The sequence below is a fragment of the Lynx rufus genome, unplaced genomic scaffold, assembly GCF_022079265.1.
Source record: "Lynx rufus isolate CCGP_SWC_20201006 ecotype Redwood Valley unplaced genomic scaffold, mLynRuf1.p SCAF_10, whole genome shotgun sequence".
NCBI lineage: Eukaryota > Metazoa > Chordata > Mammalia > Carnivora > Felidae > Lynx > Lynx rufus.
The window spans coordinates 27,124,129-27,150,668 of NW_025814824.1; the positions used below are offsets into that span (position 1 = coordinate 27,124,129).

Below are 26,540 nucleotides of genomic sequence, written 5' to 3' on the forward strand. Positions count from 1 at the left end.
CTCTGACTAATTTCGCTTAGCATAATACCCTCCAGTTCCATCCACGTAGTTGCAAATGGCAAGTGAATCTATGCATTGTGAATCTCATCATGATGTCTACTTCTTGGCCAACCCAGATTAACATGTGTATCTTCCTTTTCTTTCTTTAATTTTTTTAAATGTTTATTTTTGAGAGAGAGAGAGAGAGAGAGAGAGAGAGAGAGAGAGAGACAGAGCATGAGTGGGGGAGGAGCAGAGAGAGAGGGAGACACAGAATCCAAAGCAGGTTCCAGGCTCTGAGCTGTTAGCACAGAGCCCCACGCGGGGCTCGAACCCATGAACCACGAGATCATGACCTGAGCCGAAGTCGGACGCTTAACCGACTGAGCCACCCAGGCGCCCCTACCACGTGTATCTTCTGAAGGGAGGGTACATAAAAAGAGATTGGATGGATCCATCTTGTCAAGGGCTTTTGATGACACTCTCAGGTTTGGGACTTTGGCAGACAGTTTGCCAGTGAAGATTTTAGAGGAGGGAAAAGTGAGATCTTGCCTGTATTTAAAGAAGGTGATTAGGGTGGAAGAAGAAAGATTGGAGTTTTGAGGTCATTGCAAAGGCCTGGATGGGACAAGGCGGGGTTGAAGCCACGTGGGAACAGTGGAGTTGGTGAGCTGGCCTCATAGTTCCCACAGAAGAAAGCATGGGACTCTCCTGTGAAATTTTACCTTCTCCCAGCTTTTCAGAAAAGAAAAGAAAAAAAAAAAGTCTTGCATAAATGAGTTTGAAAAGACCCTATGTGGGAAACATTAGCAGAAAAAAAAAAAAATCAATCTGGGCCCATCCATCGTCATTTCCAGGCATAGCTTCCCCACAGAATATGCCAGAAAAGCACCCAAGTAATTATAACGGTTTATTCTTCTGTCACCAGCCTCCTTCTTTCTCAAGGAGCGACCGGAAAGAAAATGGATGCCTTCCACCTCCTTGTGACTTTATCTGTCCAGGGTCTCTGGGGAGCCAATGAGAAAACAAACCCCAGAAAGGCCCCTCGTGCCGTGTGGGGTGGTGTGAGGCGTTGTCGTGAGGGATTTGAAAGTAGAAGCAGGGCCCCGGGGACCGCCTGCGCTAACCGGACGTGGGGGTGCAGGGGAGAGGGCCAAGACGGGAATTCGACAAGGAATGTGGGCCAAGCGGGCTCCAGTCCCGACTTCCAGTGCAGCTGTTCCCTTTTATACCCAGACCAGAGCAGAAGAATGGTGCCCTGGAAAACAGAAGGGCACAAGGGTCCTTGAGAAGCCCCTGGCAGTGGGAAATGCAAGAGCTGCCATGCCCTGAGCTAAACTGTCAACCTTTGAAACTTGTGGCTGAACAGGCAGAAGGGAGGCAGATCAGGTGCCCGGAGGGAGAGCTGGCACGGTCACCTCCAGACACCATTCTGGAGTGAGGCATTAGCAGCTTCCTCTCTGAACAAACAGGAAGCTTATTAAAAATGCCATTGTCCCTTCCCGCCTGTGTTGACAGGACTGTTAAATGACCAAGTCCAGGGAGCTCTGCCAAGTCCAGAGACCCAGGGAGCGTGCAGCTGTCGGTGCCACCTGTGTCCTTCTGAGTCCAGCTAAGAGTTTCCTTTTCAGGGCACCCACGTTGTGGAGTGCCGGGTCCTGTGGCCTCAAGGCAAGGCCAAGGTATTGAAGGAGGAGAGAGGGAGGGAGGGGCCGTTCCGGGGCGGGGGGGGGGTGACCCCGGGGGCCAGCACGCACCTCCTTCCGCTTCTCCCTGTGTCAGCAGCAATCAGGAACTCGTCGCTCTGCGTCACCTCCAGCCTCTGAAACGTTCTGGCTGGGAATCAGATCCAGTGTGGAACACCTGCCCTCCACTGCGGTACCACAAACACAATGCACCGCATGCCACTTGGCAGCAGGGAGAAAAGAGGCCTATTAACGTCCCTGACGTTATTAACAAGGGCAGTCCTGTGGTTGTTGGCGCGCGCGCGCTCTCTCACGCACACGCGCACGCACACGCACGCGCAGACACACAGACGCACACTTCCCCAGGCCCTTGGCTACTTCACTGTCAATCAAGTACTGAATAAGAGATAGCCCTCTCCTGGGGGGCCGTGGCCCTCTTGGATAGCAGGTGTGTAGGTACGGGTGCGTGTGGCAGGGGTGTGTGCACGGGTGTGGGTGTGGGTGTGGGCAAGGGGGAGTGGGGGGGGTAGGCGCTGGTGTCTGATGGCCATGGACGGACCCAGGGTCACCTGCGCAGGTGGGAGGTGTGGGGATTGCTGAGGCCGAGGGGACGCGTTTCCCCTGTGTAGCCCTCTCAGGCCAGCGTCGCCTGTGCCGGAGGGTAAAAGGAGGGGTGGCAGGGTGGAGCGGGTGCCAGACCTCGTGGGTGGCATGTTGGCTTGACCACGCTCCCCTGGCCGCAGGACGACGTCCACCCCTGGCACTGTCACCGTCGCCCCCTGGCCGTGTCCGCGCCACGCCTGGCGGGCTGGCTTGCCCCCGCTCCGCTGGTGGCGGGTGGCTCCCTGCCAAGCCCGCCTGCCCGCCCCCCCCCCCCCACCGGCCCCCTGTCGGCCTGGCGCCCCAGACAGTGGGGCTCTGTGAGTCGCTCTCCTGGGGGCAGCTGGATGTTTTTCTATAGAGGGGACTCGTCATTAGAGGACCCGGAGGCTGAGGGGTGGCACCTTGGGCTGTTTTCCTTTCTCTTTGGCCCCATTTACTGATGGTCTCGGAAGGAGCGCGGCGCGGGGCCGCAGTTCACTTGTCGCGGTGAAGGCAGCTTGACAGCTGCATAAATCACGCCGAGATACCACTAATAGGTTGCTGCCCGCGACTGTACCGGACCACCCAGGCGCAACGCGAGGCCCTCGGAGCCCAGCCGCACGCAGACAGTAATGCCGATCGCTTAACCCTTTGTCCCCCGCCCCCGCGCTGGGCGCGGCGCTCCCGACTCGCGTCCCCTCTCCCCCCCACCCCCATCCCCACCCCAGACCGCGCCGGCGGGGCGGGTCTCGCACCTCCTTCCCCACCCCAATTCTTCCGGTCTCTCCAGCTTTCCGCGGAGCTGGTGCTCCCAGCCGGTGATGAAAGGAAAAAGGCCTCGCCGCCGGCCGGGGGCTTTGGCACAGGTGGGATGGCATTGGCGGGGGCAGTGAGCGAAGAGCAGCGAGGTAGCCGCGGAGCAGGTAGTCAGAGCGCAGGGGCAGAGCGCACAGGATTCTGGCCCCTGCACCTGCAACTCCTACTTCTTGGCCACAGGCGTCGGGTCCGTGCTATCTAGTGACAGACATGCCAGGCCCCTGTCCTACGTGCAGGAGGGAAGAAGCCTGCAGTGAAGTTGCAAGGAGAGAAGCATGCTCCGTGTCGCAAGCGTTAACTACGCATGCTCACACTGTGCGAGGTGCCAGGGACACCAAAGAGAATGAGGCAGTATCCCTGCTCTCTGGAGCTCATGGTCCTGGACAATCCGATGTGACAAGGCCTTCCTCGGCTGGCCCTCCCATGAGCATCTGTTCTCAGCTCCTGCAACTGTCCCCTTGCTGATTCTCCTGCAGCCTGGCTAGTCCCCATCTGCTTCAGCCCCTCAAGCTGTTCCCCCTGCGGGGCTTTTGCCTTATTTGCGGTTTCTGTTCTTAGGGGATCTAAGAAAGGGTGTGGCTCCCTCCTTCACCCTTCCAGCAGATTGGGCAGATGCCCTATTCTCAGCGAAGCCTTTCCTAAACACTGAGTTAGCACCTAGCAGGTTAACTACCTGCACTCCCCACTCCTCTCCCCCCCACCCCCCGCCCCGCACCATTTTTTTTTTTTTTTGAGCGCCAGAGGGGTCACAAGTGATAGAGGGAGAGAGAGAGAGAGAGAGAGAGAGAGAGAAGTGGAGCTCACCCAAGAGGGGTTCCTGCTCACCTGATTTGAAACTGGAACAAACCATGAGATCATGACCTGAGCGGAAGTCAGGTGCTTAACATGTTTAACGGACTGAGCCACCCAGGCACTCTCCCCTGCCTCACTTTTTAAATAGCACTTAATCACTTTCAAATACACTGTATAATTTCCTTCCTTCTTTCTTTTTAATTTTCTTTAATTGTGTGTCTTCCCCTACTAGTGTGATCGTTTTTTGAGGATAAGAACTTTCATTTGTTTTGCTCACTGGGTGATTAGATTTGCTATCCTGGGTGATTAGAATATTGCTTCAACATAGTAGATGTTCAATAACTATTCGTTGAGTGATTGAATGCTCTTACAGAGGACAGCACAAAGAACCACAGAGACTTGGGGGAAACTGGGTGTATTAGCTTATAGGGGTTGGGGAAGGGATCAGTCTTCCTGTCAGAGAAGTTGGAAGTCATGAAGGAATCAAGAAGGCTCACTTCCCCTTTGTCACTGCTGAGCATCACATCATTGCCTCCGAGAAATATTCATTTTCCTGTAGGACAGTCAAGTATATCTGTGCTAGGCTGAGTAACGGTCCCCAAAGATGTCCATGCACAAATCCTTGGAACCTTGGTAAAGAGGACTTTGCAGGTGTGATTAAATCAAGGATCCTGAGATGGGGAGATTATTTTGGCTTATCTGGGTGGGCCCAATGCCATCCATCACAAGTGTTCTTATAAGAGGGAGACAAGATGATCAGAAAGAGAGAAAGAGATACAACCATGCAAGCTGAAGGTGGAGCCATGTTGGGCCAGAATCCAAGGAATGCAGGATGCTTCTGGAGACCAGAAAAGACAAGAAAATGGAATATCCCCCAGAACCTCCAGAAGGAATTCAGGTCCGCCGACACCTTGCTTGTAGCCCAATCAGACTGGTTTTGGAGTTCTGACCCTCAGAACTTTCAGATAATAAATTTGCGCTATTTTAAGCCATGAGGTTTGTGGCAATTGGTTATACCGTCAATAGGAAACTAACAAATACCCCTTTTAAAAATTGTGAGCACTTGTTTCCCTCAGTCCTAACTTTGTTTTGAGCTTCTGCTCTGCTGACCTCACTCCTGGAGGTGAGCTCTACTCATACATCTTCTTTTTTCTTGGCACGCGACCTTCTCAAAGCGGACCTCATCTGAGAGTTCTTCGTCCAATTCTTAAGTGATTTGCATGTTTTTTTTTCAAAAGGGAGTTTTCCTCATCTCTTTCTTATTGAAGTGAGTGTGCACAATCCACTTTTTTTCCTATGTATTTATTTGTAAGTGCTTCCGAACCTTCTTGAGGGACTCTCTTGGCAAATCCCAAAGGGCTGTGCTGGGGTTTCTGGCACGGGCTGGCCCTTCCATGTCTGAACTGTCTCTGCTGGGATCGATACTCGACTTTATTTCATTCCCCCCCAAGATCTGAAGTCCGGTAATAGCACTTTGGTCTGTGTCCCTGCTGTACCAGTCTGTGCCACCATCAAATGAGGGGTGGGCCAGGGCAGGAGAATTCTGGTCATTTGTCTGAGCAGAGATATCTGATGACAGCTTCCTCTTGGCACTCCTCCTCCCTCTTTCTGTTGCTATCATCAGGTATCACTGGATGAAAGGGTCTTGGTTAAAGACATTACCCAAAGAATAGGGCAGAGAATTCTTTTCTTAAATGATCTCCTTCGGTTTTTCCATGAACACAATTAACTGGAGCATGTCTCCCGAATGGTCACTTATTTGCGCATTCAGCATGCTTTTGTTGAATACTTACCATGCACAATGCTCTCTGCATACCAAGAAGGAATAGGCAGAAACCACTCCAAGTTCCGTGCAGATGAAATTACTTCTACAGCGTTTACAGAACTGAATGTAACCATTAAGAAAATATCGGTAAAGGGGCGACTGAGTGGCTCAGTTGGTTGAGCATCTGACTTCGGCCCAGGTCATGATCTCATGGCTCATGGGCTCGATCCCTTTGTCGAGCGCTGTGCTGACAGCTCGGGGCCTGGAGCCTGCTTCGGATTCTGCGTCTCCCTCTCTCTCTGCCCCTCCCCACCTCGCGCGCTCTCTCTCTCATTCAAAAATAAATAAACATTAAAAAAAAGTTAAAACAAAAGAAAATATCAGTAGAGCTCAGGGGATGAATTTGCTTTGTTCTTTGGAATAAGTTGGAGGTCAACCCCTTTTCTTTCTAGGCTTTATTTTCCAGAAGATGGGACTGCAGGTTGAGTGACAATCAGGATATTAAAAGAGCAAGAAATAGGGCACTGGCAGTAGAAATCGATGATGTTACTTAGAGGCTGAAAACTGGGGGCTGGAAATTTGTGTCTTTATCTTCGATCTGCATTTGCAGGTATTGGTCACTTGAAATGTGGTTGGGACAACGGGAGGCTGGCTTTTTAATTCTATGTAAGTTTAAACTTAAAGAGTTAACTCGGTTATTGGGAAGCTCTTAAGTATGTTCAGAACAAGTTGGGTACGTGAATCTCCATTTTCAAATGCAAATTTTATGAAATCTAAATATACATAAAGTATTTCTGGTAAAAGTTAGCATCTAAGTGAGATGTGCCAGATTTTGAAGCCTTGGTTTAAGAAAAAATATAAAGTATTGCATTCATAATTTTAATTGCATGTTGAAATGATAGTATTTTGGAGATACTGGGCTTCAGTAAAATCTTTTTTTTTAATGTTTATTTATTATTAAGAGAGAGAGGGAGAGACAGAGCATGAGCGGGGAAGGGGCAGAGAGAGAGGGAGACACAGAATCCAAAGCAGGTTCCGGGCTCTGAGCTGTCACCACAGAGCCCGACGCAAGGCTCGAACTCACGAACTGTGAGAGCATGCCCTGAGCCGAAGTTGGACGCTCAACCGACTGAGCCACCCAGGTGCCCCTTCAGTAAAATCTTTTATTAACATTAATTTCACCTGCTTCTTTTTACTTTTCTTTGACATGATCATTGAAAGATCATTGTTATCCTTCCGAAAGACTTCTTAAGCAAGATTGGAAATATTTGATCGCTCTTCACGATAATGTCTCCCAGTTTTTTTTTTTTTTAATTTTTTTTAACGTTTATTTTTGGGACAGAGAGAGAGCATGAATGGGGGAGGGGCAGAGAGAGAGGGAGACACAGAATCGGAAACAGGCTCCAGGCTCTGAGCCATCAGCCCAGAGCCTGACGCGGGGCTCGAACTCACGGACCGCGAGATCGTGACCCGGCTGAAGTCGGACGCTTAACCGACTGCGCCACCCAGGCGCCCCTAATGTCTCCCAGTTTTTAACAGAGTTAAGAGTATAATCATTTTTGAATTTTTAATTCAAACAGTAATATTTGAATCCTTGCTGCTGTTTCCCTATGGATTTTATGCTGTAGAGTAGATTAAAGAGAAAAGATACATGTTAGCCATACACACTCATAGAGTGTGAAACAAAGCATGGTAGAAAGCCAGTAATCAAGAGTAAAACTGCCAAGGCAGGCAAGCGAACAGTCACAGAAGCACCCGGACGAATGCTCGGCTCCTTACTGGCTTTGAACTGAGTATCTCTTCCACCAGCGTCCAGCTGATACATGCAGTAAGCTCGTCTCCTACCCCTTCACATGCTTCTTCCTTTACCCTCAGCTTACTTGGGAACTTTAACCACCCCCTTTGCTCCTCCATTTTCTCAGAAAAGATGTCCTTTCTCATTTATGATTTATATTTATTTATATGTGTTCTTGGGACTTTTCTGCCTAAACACAGCAACAACAACTCAGGTGTTATTGTAGTTGCCTTTATCATAAGAATGCTGTGTCTCTCCAGTCTGCTACAGACACACACACACACGTGTGTGTGTGTGTGTGTGTGTGTGTGTGTGTGTGTGTGCGCAAGTGCACAGGGGCCCTGTGGTAGTATGGTGCAATCTTCATATTTATCATGGTGTTCTCACAAAAGCTACACATGATCCCTGTGCTGGCTTTAGCCTCCGATGCCTTCAGAGTGTATACACATATTAAAAGAATAAATTAATGAGCATGAGAGACTCCATTATTTGGAGTCTGTTCCTCCCTCCTCGCTTCCTCCCTTCCTCCCTTCCTCCCTCCCTCCCTCCCTCCCTCCCTTCCTTCTTTCCTTCCTTCTTCCTTCCTTCCTTCCTCCTTCCCTCCCTCCTTCCTTCCTTCTTCCTTCCTTCCTTCCTTCCTTCCTTCCTTCCTTCCTTCCTTCCTTCCTCCTTCCCCTTCTTCCTTCCTTCCCTCTTCCTTCCTTCCTCCCTCCCTTCCCTCTTCCTTCCTTCCTCCCTCCCTCCCTTCCTTCCTCCCTTCCGCCCTTCCTTCCTTCCTCCTTCCCTCTTCCTTCCTCCCTTTCTCCCTCCCTCTTTCTTTCTTTCTTTCTTTCTTTCTTTTCTTTCTTTTCTTTCTTTTCTTTCTTTCCTTCTTTCTAACAATATATATATCCCAAGTATTGCAGCATGAGATACACTTACACTAAAAAATGATTAGTTATTTATCTAAAATTCAAATTAACTGACCAACCTATAGCTTATCTGGCAACCCTATATGTTTAGGATCTGTTGAGCTGGAGAATTGCAAGGTTTGCCAGATTTAGCAAGTAAAAGTAGGACATCCAAATGTGATATTTTGGCCACACTCATACTGAAAAATTATTTGTTGCTTATTTGACATTCACATTTAACTAGACGTCCTGAATTTTCTATGGCAACCCTAATTCTCAAAGAAGTGGTTTCCTCTGTAGGAGAGTGGGCTACCCGTGGAGGTATCAGGGGTGGGAATTAATGTTCTTGTCTAAAGTTCTGGTAATGTATCGTCTTAGAAAAGACCAGAAGCCTGAGGACGTCCTGGAGTAGGATGGTTTCTGTTCGAAGCTCTGGTAAGGGGTTCAGGCTGGCTGCCCGATTTATGGAGGGCGTGGGACTTGCACAGCTTCGGTGCAGTGTTACTATTTAAATCTAATTCGGGTCGACGTTTATGCTTTTGGAATAAAGCCATCTTCTTCCACCTGCTCAACCCCGCCTTGCATTCTGGTGTTGACTTATTAAGTAGAGCCCAAACCATTTCATCGTGAAGGAAGATCTGTAGCTCAGAGTGTCTGAACCAAACAGGAATTGAAACAAGAGTGGGGAAGAGAGGGAGGAAACAGTTTATGTCTGTGACATCTTTTTTCCAATTGTTAATCATTTCGGGCCATTAACAGTAAGACAGAGAAAAGTAAAAAGACAGAGGAGGGGACAGACCTGGGCTGTACGCGGCCTTTAGCCATTCACTTTCGGGCTTACTTTCCTTCATTTAAACTTTGTTTACCCTCCCCCACCCGACTCGCTAGCAAAAATACTTTTAAAAGAACCTTAACAGGCGGAGGCTCAAGGATCTTGTTTTCTTTTAATTCTTTTTGATTTATGTTCCTTTGTCTCCAAAGCTCCTGTAATCTCCCACCTCTTCACATCCAGTTCCCTGCTGACAGCCCTGAGGCAGCCAGCCACCCCCCACCCCCTTGGCTTTGAGATAAACCATCCCAGGCTGGATCATTAACTACACAAACTTTCTCTCCTGAGCCTTCTCTTAAATGTTGGGAACTCAAGAATGCCTTCCTTGGAAATGAAGGAAAGCAAACATCCCAGGTTGTGTCCTCAGAAGCCTGTAACCAGAGCTTTTTATTAACTCTGGTGGGAGTCGGGCTTTGATCTGAACTGGTCCGGGAACTCCTTTATTGCAGCTGACATTTATTGAGCGGCTACTATGTGCCACTGGCCGGGGTGGCAGGGGAAGCGAGGACAAATATGATGGGGTCAGGCCTACAGGAGCTTGCTTGTAAAATAGTTGGGGGCAATTATACTGGTCCTCCAAGACCCTTCGGTTCACTGGGTCAGAAACCCTGCTGAACACCGCCAAGCAGCCTAACTCTCTAGCACGGCACATTAAAAAAAAAAAAAAAAATACATTTAAACACTTACTTTTGTGATGACTAGTGCCTTGCTCCCTCACTGGCTTCTCAGCATTGTGAGCTCCCAGAGGGGAGGGGCTGTATGTGTTTTGATTTCTGTTATGTTTTCAGCCTCCGGGAAATATCAGCCAAATGAAGGAAGGAGGGAATGCACCACAAGACCAGACAATTGTGCCCATTCGTTGCAAATGAAGAGCGGTGGGAGCAGGGAAGGCAGCCGCTCATTCGGGAAAGGCTTTGCCTTCGATGATGATGTGGTGAAGGAGGGAGTGTGATAAGGGCCCAGCCTGCGGAGGGCTGATGCTAGAAGTGGACCCCGGGTATCCTGATGGCAGAGACTATAGAGCTCTGGTCTCCACACCGTCTGAAGGCCTTTGTTCCAAGTCGCGTCTAGTGCTCTGCGACTCTAACGTCTTTCTTGTTCACTGATGTGTAGTTAGTTTCCTGCTAACCTGAATAAAAGGTGACCCCTTTCTTTCTGGCCGTTGTATCTCTCAGCTCTGTTCGCTCCACCGTGGTAGAGAGAAGCTCTCAGTAGACCCACTAAGCGCTTCATGCATACTCTTGAGGCATTTATTTTCCATGAATCGTAAAGTGCCTGGTGCAGAGTAAATGCTACGTAGTTGTTTGCTACGGTTCTTATTAAGTAATAAAAGGGGAAGGGAGGCATGGATTTTTCAACCTTCCGTAATGGGGCAGACACTCAGCTTGGTGATTCATTATTTTTTTTATTAAAAAAATTTTTTAAATGTCTATTTATTTTTGATAGAGAGGGAGAGACACAGAACATGAGCGGGGGAGGGTCAGAGAGAGGGGGAGACACAGAATCTGAAGCAGGCTCCAGGCTCCGAGCTGTCATCCCAGAGCCCGACGCGGGGCTCGAACCCACAGACCGTGAGATCATGAGCTGAGCCGAAGTCGGACGCTCAACCGACTGAGCCACCCGGGCGCCCCTCAGCCTGGTGATTTAAATGCATTTTATTTTATGATCCTCAAAATAACACCACATGGTTGGTATTTTAAATCTCACTTTAGGCCTAGGGAAACTGGGGCTCTGATAGGCTGAGTGAATTGTCTTATGCCACATGGGTTGGTCTGTGATCTGGGCGCTATCATGCTTCAAAGCCTGGGCTCAGTCAATTAGTACCATTTGGTACCCACTGAGTGAGGTCCTCCCCGCTCTGCTTTTGGCTCCGTCACTCATGGACCATATCTGGTCGGTTTCTCCTACATTGGATACTTGCTCAGGCCACCGAGGCTTTGCCTGTGCTGTTCTCTAGGCCTGGAAAGCCCTCTGTTCACTTCTTTAGCTACTTAGCCTCCACGTGGCTTCTGGTTTTAGCTCACGCATCATGTCCTCTGGGAATCCTTCCAAGACCATCTCCCTGCCCCTTTTTCAATCTGAGGGAGGTTTTCCTCCACAGTGCTGTTTGAGGCTCCTCTCCTCCACCCTCTGTAAACACTCTGAGCCCCTCTATGTAATTACTAATGGTCTCTTTTACTAGGCTGTAAGCTCTTTTTGTCTATTTCCCCATCGTAAGTATGGTCCTGGGGCATAGCAGTACTTAATACATACATGCCGGTTAGATGGGATTGGCGTGGCTGTGGAGATATGTCTGGAAAGAGATACCTGTTGGAAAGGGGTAGGGTCTGGAGATGCTGAATGTACCGAGGACTCACACTTCAGGTAGTTGCAACAGGAACACACGGGAGAGCTTGGAATGGGAGGTGACGAGAGGAACGTGGGGATTTCAGTCCAGCCGCGTGGATTGGAAGGAGGGGAGAGGAGGCACCAGGACAGTAAGGAGATTTCTCAAATAAGAATAGACTTCAGGTGATGAGGTTGGCCATAGGAAGGGACAAGAAGATTCGAGACGGGGACGGGATAAAGAGAAAATCGATAAGGGTCGAGAGAAGACTCAAACTGTTCCTTGCTTTTGATCAAGCTGGATGTTAGAATGCACGAGTCAAGGCAAGACGGGAAATAAAAGTTGAAGACCAGACCCAGGGCCACTGGGTTCTCCAGGTTCCCCTCCTTCTATGAGGCAGGCAAGAGCCAGAACCAGGCCAGCTGCTAGAGGTCTGAGGCTTTGGGGCAAACACACCTTTTATGTTCAGGTCTGAGCCTTAGAAACGTGACTCAGACACCAGCCTCAGAAAGACCTTTAAAATAAGGGGCTTTGGGATGTGGCGCCTGGGTGGCTCAGTCCCTTGAGCGTCCGACTTTTGATATTGGCTCAGGTCATGATTCCAGGGTTGCGGGATTGAGCCCCGCCTTGGGCTCTGCACTGAGTGTGGAACCTGCTTAATATTCTCTCTCCCTCTCCCTCTGCTTCTCTCTCTCTCTCTCTCTCTCTCTCTCTCTCTCTCTCTCTCTCACTTGTGTGTGTGCTCTCTTTCTAAAAATAAATGAATAAATAAATAAATAAAGGGAGATTTTTGTTTTTCCTTTAGGTAAGAAGCCTTTACTTTTTTCCTTCTGGGATATGAACTAGTCACAGGGTTTCACGGGGCTTATCCAGCCACCTGGGAGAAATGTTTGGGCCACATGGGTTACAGCTAAATATACAGTGGTGGTAACTGAGGGCTTGGATTCTGCCTGCTGAAAGAAACAACATGTAGTTGTTAATTGATATGTGGTAACTTTTAAAAAGAATTCGCATGGCGCCCCAGGGTGGCTCAGTCGCGTAAGTAGCTGACTCTTCATTTTGGCTCATGTCACGATCTCGCAGTTCATGAGTTCAAGCACTGCATCAGGCTCTGCAGTGACACTGTGGAACCTGCTTGGGGTTCTGTCTCTCAGTCTCTCTCTCCCTCTGCCCCTTTTGTGCTTGTGTGAGCACACGTGCTCTCTCTCCCTCACTCTCTTTCTCTCAAAATAAATCAATCATAAAAGAGAATTAGCATTAATATTTTTTTGCTGTCCAAATTAATATGCATTCATTGCAGAAAATTTGAAAATGGGATCCACCATGAAGAAGATGAAATCGCCAGTAATCCAAAGGCCCAGCGATGATCGTAACCAATGTTGATGGGTTGGGGTGCAAACTTCACCCACTTGGGGGCTATTCTTATAGGCAGTCATTGCACAACCTTCAAACTGTTGATGTGATTCAGGGAGAAGTTCTGGGAAGGATGCATTATGAAGGCAAAAGGAAAATTCTATGGGTGGAATGGAATAACATTTGTTGACAAGATGGATGCTGGGTTTTTGGTGATCGCTATCATGCGACAAAGGTTTGGTAAGTCTTCAGTGTTTTTTCCCTGGTGTGACAGGATTTTTCCATGTTGGAGACTGAGCATATTAAAAACAAGGACTTTATTTTAACTTCACCCTTAACGGACAGACATTCCTCTTGCTCAAAACACTTCCATGTACTCTTCCAAGGTGGTGTAAGAACGCTACCTTGTTGTAAAAAGCCACTGTTAGTCTCACCAATCTGTGTATCAGTTATCCGTTGCTGTGTAACAAGTTAGCCCCGAACTTGGAGGCTTAAAACAACACTTACCACCTCACATTTTCTGTGGGGCACGGATCTGGGAGCAGTTTGTCCCAGTCATTCTGGTTCAGGGTCCCTCGTGAGGTTGCAGTCAAACTACTGGCCAGGGCAGATCTTCTCTTCAAGGGAGAAGTATCAAGGAATCTGTGTACATGGTTAAAACCATCATGATTTATACAGCTATATTGCTGACTTCTACTACTGACTTCTTTGCTATAATGTAATATGTAAATTATGTAATACATATAATGTTTATGTAATATTTTGTTAACACATATATTAATACAATATATAAATTAACATATACATATAATATACAGTATTCTATATAATATAAAGAATTATATATTAATGTATAATAATATCATACGTAAATCTAAAATAATATGTGAATACATTTCCCAGGGGAGAAAATCAAAATATAGATGACCAGACTCCCCTTTGATCCCTCTCCTGACATAATTCTCGTCAGCTCAGAAACTCTGAGCTAAACAGTACTCTGAGGCCTCTGTATCCCTTTCTAGATGTTTCCCTATGCACTTGTACTTTCTATGCAGAAAATATTCTGTGCTTTGTGTCATATAGCCTGGGTATTCTCCACCTTGTCTCTTCCACTTAACAATACACTTTGAATCCACCTTTTTGTTTAAACTAGTCACAAACTATTCCAAAGTAGAGATGGGTCACAATCCACGCAGCCATTCCTCCAGTGCTGAACACACATGTTTCACACGACAGATGACAAGCCCTGTATATGTCTCTTCAGGCACATGTGCTAGACGTTCCCAAAGATGGGTACCAAAAAGTAGAATTACTAGGTCAAGTTTTTTTATTTTTTGAAAGAGAGTGTAAGTGGGGAAGGGGCAGAGAGAGAAGGGGACGGAGGATCTGAAGCAGGCTCTGTGCTGACAGGCTGACAAGCGAGCCCAACGTGGGGCTCGAACTCATGAACTGTGAGATCATGACCTGAGCTGGAGTTGGATGCTCAACTGACTTAGCCATCCTGGTGCCCCTAGGTCAACTTTTATCATTAATGCCACAAAATGACTAGAAGGAAATTGAAAGGCAGATTTGGTTCCATTCAACTTTTTATTTTCCAGAAAATGTCACCTTTTCCTTTCATCTTTCCTCAGCTTCTCCCGGCCAGCTGGTTAGCTGCACGGTCCCGAGACCACCAGGAGACATGCAGAGATGGCAGATGCCATGCTTCATGGGAAGAGAAGATGGACTGTGGTGACAGACCATATAGCTGTCCCCTCTTCTCGTGCCATCCTTCCCTGTGTCCCTGCCTTTGTGTAATCCCGCCCCCCTCCGCATAACTAATAAAATATGGCAAACACGGTGGGATGCCACTCTGTGATTATTTAAGCAAGACTCCCACCTTGCTAGTGGATTTACCCATAGTCTCTCTCCCCTCGTTGGCCAAGGGAACCGATGGATCCTAGAGTTGAAAGGAATCAAACCCTATCTGCAACCAGGTACGTGAGGAAGCAGATACTTTCCTGGGTTAGCCTCTGATGAGAACCCAGCTCTGGCCAACATACTGGCCACAGCCTTGGGAGACTCTGGGCAGAAGACCCGGCTAAGCAGTGCTCGGACTCCTGGCCCACAGAAAATATGGGACCATAAGTGTCTGTTTTGTTCAGCCACTGAGTTTGTGGTAATTTGTAGGAATAGATAACTAATACACGTGGTTCTACTGAGATTTTCTTTTTTTAAAAAAATACGTACCTTTAATAAATACCTTTCTACTGTTGACCTTGCCTCTTTATTTTTTTTAACGTTTTTATTTATGTTTTTTGAGAGAGAGAGAGAGAGAGAGAGCGAGCATGAGCTGGGGAGGGGCAGAGAGGGAGTGGGAGACACAGAATCCGAAGGAGGCTCCAGGCTCCTAGCTGTCAGCACAGAGCCTGACGCAGGGCTCGAACCCATGGACCGTGAGGTTGTGACCTGAACCGAAGTCGGATGCTTAACTGACTGAGCCACCCAGGTGCCCCTGACCTTGCCTCTTTAAATCACACATTTTATTTAAATGGTTAGTAGTTGCACCAATCAGCTATTGCTGTATGAAAAATACCACAAACTTCACTGTTCTCTTGCTCATGTATCTGTAGATGAGCTAGGAAGCCAGGATTGATTAATCTTGGCTGGGCCCCAAGCTCCCTGTTGGTTACGGGTCTGCTCCATGAATTTCTCCTCCTCCTTGGATCAGTGGGTAACTGAGGCTTGTTCTTCTCATAATGACAGCCAGGGGTGGAAGAGGGCAAGCCCAACCATGAAAGCACATCTCAAGTCTTGCTTGAGTCAGAAGCATTAATATCTCACCATCCAAAGCCAAGTCCCTTGGCCAAATCCAAAGTCAAGGCACAGAAAAGTACCCTCTTCCAACCCCAGGGCCATGACAAAGACGCATAACACAAACTGGGGAGGGAGCAGGTTGGGGAGATACTAGAACCAGGAAGTCAGTCTTCCAGTGAAAAAAGCACTTGACTGGGAGTCCAGAAATTGGGATTTTTTTCTTGCCATTTGATGCAACTTTTAGCAAATACATGAATCTCTCCAGGTGTATTATGTTCTTATCTGTAATATGGGAGGCTATACTAATTTCACTACGATCTTAAAAATAATTACTGAGTATCTTGTATGAGCAAAGTACTACTTGGTGTGGTAGAAAATAGAAAATGAGAATAAACTTACCGTTGAGAGGAAGGATTTGTGGAAATAAAACCCATCCAAATGAGGACAAACTGAGGCCACTTATCCAGAGCGTACTCTAGCAAGGGAGCTGGCCACCATCACTTGCATTTGTAGACTCAAACACAGGAAGGTGAGTGGGGAGGCTTTATGATGATAAAAGGAAAAAGCTTCAGGAACGCTCTGATGGGAAGCTGTTGGCATGGGCAAGCTACAGGCAGGCTGATTGGAAGCTGGGCATCCTATGTGATTGGTTTGGGGAACATATTTGGCTTTCTCTGTTTGGTCCTGATTTGGAAACGGAGGCACAAATGAAGGAAGCTAACAGTTATTGACCAAGTTCTGACCATTCTGTGCCGATTGCCGCGGAGGCTGTGGGCCAGAGTTCTTTTGTTATATATGATCTAGCCATTGTCTGTTTGTGTACTTATATCCTGAGGTTTAAGACAGTGCAATAGTTTTGTTTTGTTTTTTTCTTCTCACAGTTGCGTGGGTCAGAAGCTCAAAGTCAGTTTCACCAGGTTGAAATCAAGGTGTCTGAGGAGCCATGCTCCCTCTGGAAGCTGTAGAGGAGAACTTGTCCTTTGCCTCATCCAGTTTCTGGTGGCTGCAGGCACTCCCTGGCTTGTGGTCCCATCACTTCAACCTCTGCCTCTGTGGTCACATTGCCTCTTCCTCTCCTGCGTCTAATCTCCCTTTGTCTCTCTCTTATAAGGGCATTTGTAACGGCATTTAGGGCCTGTCTTGGTATGCTCAGGCTGCTGTAACAAAATGCCACAGACTGGGGGCATGAGCAAGAGATATTTATTTCTCATAGCTCTGGAGACTGGGAGGTCCAAGATCAGGGTGGCCAGCATGGTCGGGTTCCTGGTGAGGGCTCTACTTGTGGCTTGCAGATGGCTGCCTTCTTGCTATAGCCTCCCTTGAGAGAGAATGAGCCCTGTTCTCTTTCTCTTCTAATAAAGACAGTAATCTCACCATGAGGTCCCACCCTCATGGCCTCATCTAAACTGCAAAACCCCCAAAGGCCCCATCTCCTAATACCATCACATTAGGAGGTAAGGTTTCACCATAAGAATTTTGGGGAGGGCGCCTGGGTGGCTCTGTCAGCTAAGTGTCCAGCTTTTGATTTCAGCTCAGGTCATGATCTCATGGTTCATGGGATCAAGCCCCACATACTCTCCCATGCTGAGCATGAAGCCAGCTTGGGATTCTCTCTCTCCCTCTCCCTCTTCCCCTTTCCCCCACTCGCGTGCGTGCGCGCGCGCACACACACACACACACACACATTTTCTCTCTCTCTGTCTCTCAAAATAAATAATAAATAAACTAAAAAAAAAAAAGAATTTTGGGGAGATGCAAATATTCAGCCCATAGCAGGGCCTGCTGGATAATCCAGGGATTATCTCAAGATCTTTAACTTAATCACGTTTGTAAAACCTTTACCACGTAGGGTCACACTCATTGGTCCTAGCGATTAGAACATGAGCATATCTCTGGAAGCCATTATCAGCCTACCACAGTGTCCTTAAGCCCTAGTCCAGTGGTTCTTAAATGTGGTTCCGGGACCAGCAGGATCTGTATCCTCAGGAAGCTGGTGACAAATGCAAATTCTTGGAAGTCCCAGACCTATTCAGTCAGGAACTCTAGGAGTGGGGCTCAGCAACTGGTGTTTGCAGAAGCCCCTCCAGGGATTCAGACGTGTACTGCAGTTCGATCACCATTGTCCTCAGCCAGGGTTCTTTCCTCTGCACTGCGGTGCCCGTGTAAAGTATCCTCTTACAAATATTTTTGTTCCTAATGCATTCAGAGACCCCTAGATTATCTTCCCAACTCAGTCTCTACTTCTCCACCATCTCTGATGGATGGGTAGGTGCCTGGACTATTTTGCTTAGAAGAAATAGTGCCATGATTGATTAGCAAGGTCTGTCATTGCAAGAGAGGGACAGTGCTGTCAACAGCTTCAGCCGTCCTTAGCTCTGGGGGGCGGGGGAGGGCAATGCACGATTGGAAAAAAAAAATGACACGCTTTCACATTCTCTTTATGACAACATTGCAGAGGGAGACGCTTAAGTTGTCCTTGGTTTGTACTGTTTGATATCGTATTTGCAACCTTTGTAACATTTGCAGAGATCTTATTTTGTATTAACCACAAATGTCTACATGAGGAAAATCAAAGCAAAACAAAACAACAGAAAGAATTTACTGTTTGCTTGGGTTTTAAGCCGATGCTGCAAATGGCCCACGTTGATGGAAAGCTCTGTATTTGTACTTGGCAACTGGACCCGGAGGGCCCGGGCAAGACTCGTATTCCCTTCCCAGGGCGCTCGCCCCGGGCCCTCCTCCACGCCCGCAGAGGGCTCTGTGGTTACTTTTCATAAGCTGCCATAATTTTCAAAGCCCACAGGGCTCATAATCAGATTTGGGAAAACTGCTCTATTTGTAAGCATCTGAGGCTGGCTTTCACGGGGTTGCTTCCCGAAGGGAGCGATGAGTGACAGCAAAGACATCCTTTTTTTCCCCCACTCGGAGAAAATCCTTTGTTGAGCAGATCTTTATGGCTGCAGAGGAAGTTTACTCAGCTTCTGATCGCACTGGCCTGATTCCGCAGCGACACCAGCCTTGCACCCGACCCAACTGACTGCCCAGAGGGACGAGGCTGGGGCGGGCGCGGGGCCGTGTTTAGGTTCCAGGCAGATCCTGTTCTCCCCAGGCCCCTGGATTTTGTCCTCCCATCTGAACCTCGGAGTCACCCACGTGGGAGCTGTTTTCAGCTAGGGTTCTAGCAAGATGCGTCTTGCGGCAGGGACCAGGCCTGTCCTCCAGGGAAAGAGCTGGGGCCGCCCCTTCGCTTTCTTGCCACCCCTTCTCCTCCGTCTCCAGAAAAGCCCCACCCGTGGGAAATGGAGATTCTAAATCACACCCAGTTTCTCAGTGTCGATCAAATGAGTCTTTGGCAAGGCTCCTCTCCTGGACTCCTTCCCCGTTCACAGTGTGCGCTTCCTTAGGCTTCTTCAAGGACAGTATTTTTCACTCTGATCCGGTAAGACTCCCTGAGCTTATTGCTTAACTATTGTTTTCACTCTTGCTCTGGAGGACTTCTCCCTCAATTTCCAGCGTCACGTCCCTTGAGTCTTATCAAGTAGCATGCTTTCACAAAACAGGACAATTCTCCTGACCCATCGTTTATGTTTTATAAGAAAATACAGTTGACCCTTGAACAACACGGGTTTGAACTGCATGGATCCACTTATATGTGGATTTTTAAACGTTTTTATTTATTTTTCAGAGAGGGAGAGAGAGAGCGTGCGCATGAGTGGGGGAAGGGCAGAGAGAGAGAGGCACACACAGAATCTGAAGCAGGCTGCAGTCTCCAGGCTCTGAGCTGTCAGCACAGAGCCGGACTTGGGGCTCGAACTCCTGAATGGGGAGATCATGACCCGAGCAGATGTCAGATACTTAACCGGCTGAGCCACCCAGGCGCCCCTATCTATATGTGGGTTTTTTTTTTTTTAAATACATACAGTACAGTACTGTAAATGTCTTTTCTCTTCCTTAGGATTTTCTTAATAACATTTTCTTTTCTCTAGCTTACTTTATTGTACGAATTCGCTGTCTAATACGTATAATACCCCAAATATGTGTTAATTGACCATTTATGTTGTCGGTAAGGCTTCCAGTCAACAGTAGGCTCTCAGTAGTTAAGGTTTTCAGGATTCAGAAATTATATGCAGGGGCTCCTGGTTGGCTCAGTCGGCTGAGCATCTGACTTCAGCTCAGGTCATGATCTCACGGTTTGTGGGTTCGAGCCCTGCACTGGGCTCTCTGTGGTCAGCACAGAGCCTGTTGCAGACCCTCTGCCCCTCCCACAACTCTCAAAACTACAGAAACATTTTTTTAAAAAAGAAGTTAGATGCAGATTTTTGACTGCAGTGTTAGGGGAGGTGGTTCAGTGTCCCTAACTCCCACATTGTTCAAGGATCAGCTGTAATCATATTCATTACAACTAACATTTATTGAGCACTGACTACATGCCTCACATTCTTCTGAGAGTTTTCCGTTTGGTAATGCCTTTCTCCTTGGCAGTGAAACTGTGTGTGGTAGTTATAAATTGCAATTTAAATACGAGGATGCGAAGTCTCAGAGAGGTTAAGTAACTTGCCCAAGGTCACATGGAATGCTTCATTTTTCCCATTTGGCTCAGCACTTTGGTGTCAGTGCATCATAGTTTTTGGCAAAAAGGATCCTACTGCTAACAGATTTAGGAGTAGATCAATCTTTGGCCATGAACGAAAGCTTTCTCATAGTAATATTTACTGCTAGCTGGGCCTTGTGGGTTTTGAACCCTTGGGCCTTGTTAAATATTAAGCTCCAAACAACTGAGTTTTTTGGCCAGTGAAGGGCCACATATTTGCAAAAAGGAAAGCAAGGTATCTTCACCCCCAACTAGTATGGCTTTCATCAACTAAATCCTATTTCTTGTTTCATGGCTCAAGAATGCAAATAACATTTTCCCCTGACTGACACAGCTTCTCCAAATTCACCCCTCCCCCTTCCTTCTGGGCAGAGACCGTTTTTAGCCACCTTTCTGCTCTCTTGGCATTGACAGTGGTTCTAATGCTGGTTTCTTTGCATTTGTCCCTGGTGCATGCTTCTCTGATAGAGGCAAATACATGTCTTTTTTATTTTTTTTAGAGAGAGAGAGAGAGAGAGAGAGAGAGTAAGCAGGGGAGAGGGGCAGAGGGAGAGAGAGAGAGAATCTTAAGTAGGCTCCATGCTGACTCGAGGCTTGATCCCACTACCCGGGAATCATGATCTAGAAGCCAAAATCAAGAGTTGGATGCTCAACTGACTGAGCCACCCAGGTGCCCCAATGGCAAATAAATGCCTTAATAATCAGTGTTTTTTTTTGAAGTTTTTATTTAAGTGTTTAGAATCTTAGAGACTCAACTCACCAATAAAATGCAGGATGGATTTTTGTCTCAAATGTACTTCTAGACTCGAAGATTGTTTCTTTTTTATTTAGAGAGAAAACAAGTCGCCATATTGAGATCATTCCAGTAACTTTCTCTGAGTATGAGCTGTGGCTACTGGATGTTATGTTGTGTTCACTTCTTTCTTTTCGGCCTTAAAATGCAGGGGTGTCACCGAGAGGAGTGTGACTCACCTTCCCTGGGGGAAGGTATTGTGGCTGTCCCGGTCCCTCGCTTACCTCGCAGATGTTTGTGAGATCATAGGCAGTGCTGAGCCTGTGGGAATGCGGTCCCCGTGGGTTGTAATTCTAGAGGCGCAAATGCAGTTGCACGCTCTGTTATGCCATCATTCGACATGTTTCTGACTGCAGGAAGGAAACCAGAGAGAACTAATAATCATTCCCTGTTCAGGGGATGGTGCTGGATGTGGGATTCTAGTCAACAGGTGTGGGAACATCTGGAGCTACCCAGCAGTGCCTTCTGGAATAGGGCTTTACAAGCATAATTAATTCCACTTCCAACTGATTCAACTGTATTGACAGAAAAGAACTAGATCAGAGGAACAAAGTACTGAATGTGGCCCATTGCCCTTGGTTAATTCTGTAACTGGAAATCTTGCTTTGTAAGGAGTACCTCTACACTTAGCAATGTACCAAGCATCATTTTTTTTGGCTCAAGTTTTATTTTGTCACTTTTCATAATTTTCTCATTCATTTTCACTACCTTGTCAATTTCTTAAGTTTTTATGGAAAAAATTAGGTATAGTTTTAAAAATTCTTGCTTGAGTTTAAGGAGACGAAGTTTATTCTTTTTATTCCTTAGCGACCAAGACAGTGAAGAACACAGTAATTTTTTTGTAACTTTTTTAATGTTTTATTTTATTTTTGAGACAGAGCATGAACGCCGGAGGGGCAGAGAGAGAGGGAGACACAGAATCCGAAGCAGGCTCTAGGCTCCGAGCTGTCAGCCCAGAGCCCGACGCGGGGCTTGAACTCATGGACCGTGAGATCATGACCTGAGCCGAAGTCAGATGCTTAACTGACTGAGCCACCCAGGCACCCCAAGAACACAGTATTTTTCCTAAGTAGCCTGTCCATGAAAAGTAGGACATGATATAGAGTCTGTATCATCAGGCATCTAAACTGGAAGGCGGGAATGACCAGCAGATCAATGAACTGTGTTTGTCTTTAACTTTTTCTTTTCTCTCTTTAGAAAGATCTAATTGCTAAGTTGTTTCAAGTCCAATATACTTCCACAGGGAACAGAAATAAAAAGCATTCTCATTCATCCCTGCTTCCCGAATGAGCGGTGCTTGACTGGAACCCTTTATTTCAAAGGTTTGATGTTGTAATTTCTTGACCTGGTGAGGAATTCTTATAAATCTTGGGTTTGAATTCTAGGTCCAAGTACGTGAGTTTTGGTTGTAACAGAGCACTTGTCAGTCATAATGCCGCCATGTGGCTGATTCCAACAGCTCTTGTCTTTCCTCTCCCCCAATATACAAATGCTTGCTTTTCAATTAGAACTTGATTTAGCTCCAGAAAGTTACCAAAATAAACTCACTATTAGTGAACTCCTAGGAAAATATTGCCCAGGTGCTGTAGCTAGCAGGGGTCGTGATCTTTAGCCTTGTCTCCTGCTTATCCTCTCTCCAATTCTCAAGAAAGGCCTCTCTAAATGAATCGATGGCCTTTAAGTGTCCTCAGGAATTTGAACAGATTGAAACTGCCTGAAGCCATGGAGTTGACTGAGTGGCTTTAAAAAATAGACATTTCAAAGAGCAGGGGAGAAAGCAGAGAAGGGGACCCTCCTTCAGAATGGCCCCCCAGTTTTCTTGGTTAACAATAGGCAATAGACATGTATTCCAAAGCTAGTAATGCTCAGGAATTAGTTTGACAGCCTACAGCAGATGCTACTAATGTGTGTGTGTGTGTGTGTGTGTGTGTGTGTGTGTGTGTGTGTGTTGGGAGGGGTAGCAATCTGTCAGCTAAAAACATTTTATATATATGAAAGCATGTGTATGCATTACATGTATTTGTGTATTATATTCATGTTCTATTATACCAATACATGAAGTACACTGAAACACGTATACAAATAGAATATTTAAAAGGATGAAGTAAAAGGGGTATCTGGGTGGCTCAGTCAGTTAAGCGTCCAACTCTTGATTTCAGCTCAGGTCATGATCTCACAGTTCGTGAGATCGAGCCCCGTGTTGGGCTCTATACTGACAGTGCAGAGTCTGCTTGGGGTTCTCTCTCTCCCACTCTCTCCCCTTCCCCTGTTTGCATTCTCTCTCTCTCGAAATAAATAAATATTAGAAAAATAAAGAAAAGGATGAAGTGAGAAAAAAACTGACTAGCTGTTCTCATATTTTCTTACTACATGCTGTTGCACACCCCTGGGGCATGCTCACCTTACTTTGGGGTCTGCTTCTCTGGAGAACACAGTGACATATATGACCCTTGAATAACTCACGGTCTAGCTATGGAGAGTGTTGTGGAAACTAACCCCTGTGTGGAGCAGAAGGGGCATTGAACTGGGAGCAGGTACACAGGGGCTGGGCCCTGTCTTTCCAAATAGCTCAGAGCTGCTGTTTCACTTCCTTGGTCTTCTGCTTTGTCACATGAACACGAAAAGGGCTGAATTTACTTCATTCACCCTGGCTCTCTGGAAAAATGACTAAGGTCTGGGGAAGCTGGAGAAGGTGCCGGAGAGATGTTAAAAATGGGTGGGACTCAGACAATCGGATGGAAGGAAGGTGGGGATTCCTCTTGGGGGTGAAGACAGCTCCAGCAAAAGGCTGATGCAGGGATGGGAAACCGTGAAGCAGAAAAGTTGGGGTTTGGTGGACAATGTCTTCGGGCAGGCAAGGAATGGCACTCCCGATTTTGGAGTCCTCAAAGGAAAGCAGAGAAGTTCAGCTTGCTGCTATAGATGAAAGGAAGTCACTTGAGTAACAGGTTAATTGTGATTTTTTGTAGTTTTTTTTTTTTTTTTTTTTTTAAGGAACATAGGGTACGTAGGATGAACTGAAAGGAGATAAAAAATCTAGAATTAATGTTGTGGCCTGGAAGGCTGGTGCGTTTGTTCACTTATTCAATCAATCAAGCTTTCGGTCACTGGCCACTGATTATGGTATGCTTACTATATGTGAGGTTAACAGATTTGACCAAGAGTCATGCTCTTGGCTTTCATGAGCTTTTAGAATTGAGTGAAGAAGACACATACTAAACAAACAGACCTTTTTTCAGTTAGAAAGTGTGACGAACGCTCTGAAGATGAAAACGTTGCTCATGAGGACAAGGATAAATCTGTGACAATTCATGGAAAGGGAGAGAAACAGAGTTTTTAACAGAGATAGGAGAGGAACACTAACACGGTTTGAAGGCAGATGGAGAGGAAAGATGGAGGTGTTAGAAGAATCCAAGATGACCCCAAGGTATCTAGTCTGGAAGATAGGGTTCTGTTACATCCCCCACATTCTGGATTTTGATGATTGTATCCTCTGGTGTTATTTTTCATGTCCTCCTAGCCCCTGTATTTCCTGTAGGCTGTCAGTATGATACGGAGCTTGATTAGATTCAGGTTCAATTTCATGGCTAGCATATTCTGTCCATCCTAGCACCTCGGCTCAGAAGGTGATGGATACTCTTTGACGGTCGTTCTTATGTTTGTGATGTTAATGTTGGTTAGTGGCTTTGGGTGCTGTCAGCCTGATTTCACCCATTATATTGTTTCTTACCCACCTTTCCCCTGATGTTTTAAGCAGTCACTGATGATCACTAAGGGCTATCCGATGGTGATTTTCTGATTCATTTATTGGTTACGGTTCCCTTGTCAACTCTTTGGTTGTCCTCACAATCAGATTAAGTGAAAAAGCTAGAATGAATATTTTGATAATTTCTCTTTACTTACCAATTTTCACAAGGAGTTGGTTCCCTAACATCCTCCAGAGGTGACCAATGTTTGCTGTTTACTATTTATAGCATCATGAAGAATTTATTATTATTATTATTTTTTTGGACAGAGAAAGAGAGAACGAGAGCATGAAAGTGGGGGAGAGGGGTACAGAGGGAGAGAGAGAGAATCTGAAGCAGAATCTGAAGAGAGAGAATCTGAGCTTCATGCTCTGCGTGGATCCTGACACGGGGCCCAATCTGACAACCCCGGGATCATGACCTGAACTGAAATCAAGAGTCAGACACTCAACTGACTGAGCCACCCAGGTGCTCCAAGGATTTCTGAGTTTTTTAGCATAATTGATCTGTTTCAATTCATTGCAGTGGTAGGGAAGGAAAAAAAAAAAAACAACCCAAACAAACCTTTTCTTCAATCCTCTTAGGTTGAGTGACTGGGGCCTGTGAATCAAACTGATAAAAGGCAGATTAATGGAAGAAAAGATTTATGTGTACGCACACAGAGGCCTCAAAGAAAAGGAAGAGAAGATTTAAAGAGGGAGTTAGACCATGGGCTTATATATCATTTTAACAAAGAGCAATAAATTTGTGGGTAAGTGACAAGACAAAGGAAAAGGCTTGAGCTCATAGGGTAGTAAATTGTGGAAAGGTAAATATTGAGAGAAGTGAACAGAAGATAAGGATTATTTTAGTAAGAGTTTCTGTGTAGGTCCATTTTGCCAGCATCTCTAACTCTGGTGATAAAGGTTGTTCTTTCCTTCCTGGTATGACAGAAGGGGACACTTTCAGGAAGGAAAAGAAAATATTTGGCATGTTGGAGAAAAAGAATTATGGTTTAGGGCTTTTTTAAAAACAATTTTCAAAATATTCCTTAATAGAGCGCCTCGGTGGCTCAGTCGGTTAAGTGTCTGACTCTGAGTTTGGGCTCAGGTCATGGTCTCTCGGTTTGTGAGTTCAAGCCCCGTGTCAGGCTCTGTGCGGACAGCGGCAGCCTGCTTGGGATTCTCTCTCTTTCTGCCCCTCCCCGGCTCGTGCTCTCTTCTCTCTCTCTTTCAAAATAAATAAATAAACTTCAAAAATCCCCACCCCGCCAAATATTCCTTAAAAATGTTATAATGCCTTTTTCTCCATTAAAAAATCATACAATTATGGAAACTCTGAAAGAGCACAAGACTCCCGAGTGTTGGAAAAACAGGGCTGCTGGTTCCACCAAGATTAGCGCTAGCCCACACAGACGCCAACCAGGGATTTCTCAGGGGATTTGACCCTGTGCAATTGTGGGAGCTGGCGAAATGGTCTCTGTGTCTGGTGTTGGAGCTGATGTTGGAGAAGATGGAAGGGAAGGTGGATGGAAGGTGGGGGAGGGGTGGAGAGACAAGCTGGGACCATAAGCAGGAGTTAGAAACCATGAGAATGGACTAGAACGCTTAGTCTCTCGCCACTTCCACCTTCAGTGAGGTGGATGATCTGGAGCAAAGCATGGACCTGGGCCATGAGCTGAAGAAGGTGAAGGAGAATTGGGAAAGGCGGGGCCACCGAGGTCTGGCTGCAACCCCATGTCATGGAGCCTGACATCTCTATGCTGCCATTGTGAAGGCAGTGATCACTGCTGCTTCACTTACACTTTCTCAATCTCAGGATGC

General features: G+C 46.7%; 1 long non-coding RNA gene across 1 annotated transcript; it reads left to right on the plus strand.

Moving 5' to 3' along the window:
• Positions 1-2,043: 2,043 nt before the first annotated feature.
• On the plus strand, positions 2,044-14,638 carry LOC124525136 (uncharacterized). Its single transcript, XR_006965392.1, has 3 exons — positions 2,044-2,112; positions 12,928-13,052; positions 14,444-14,638. It is a non-coding gene; the product is annotated as an uncharacterized LOC124525136 (long non-coding RNA).
• Positions 14,639-26,540: the final 11,902 nt, after the last annotated feature.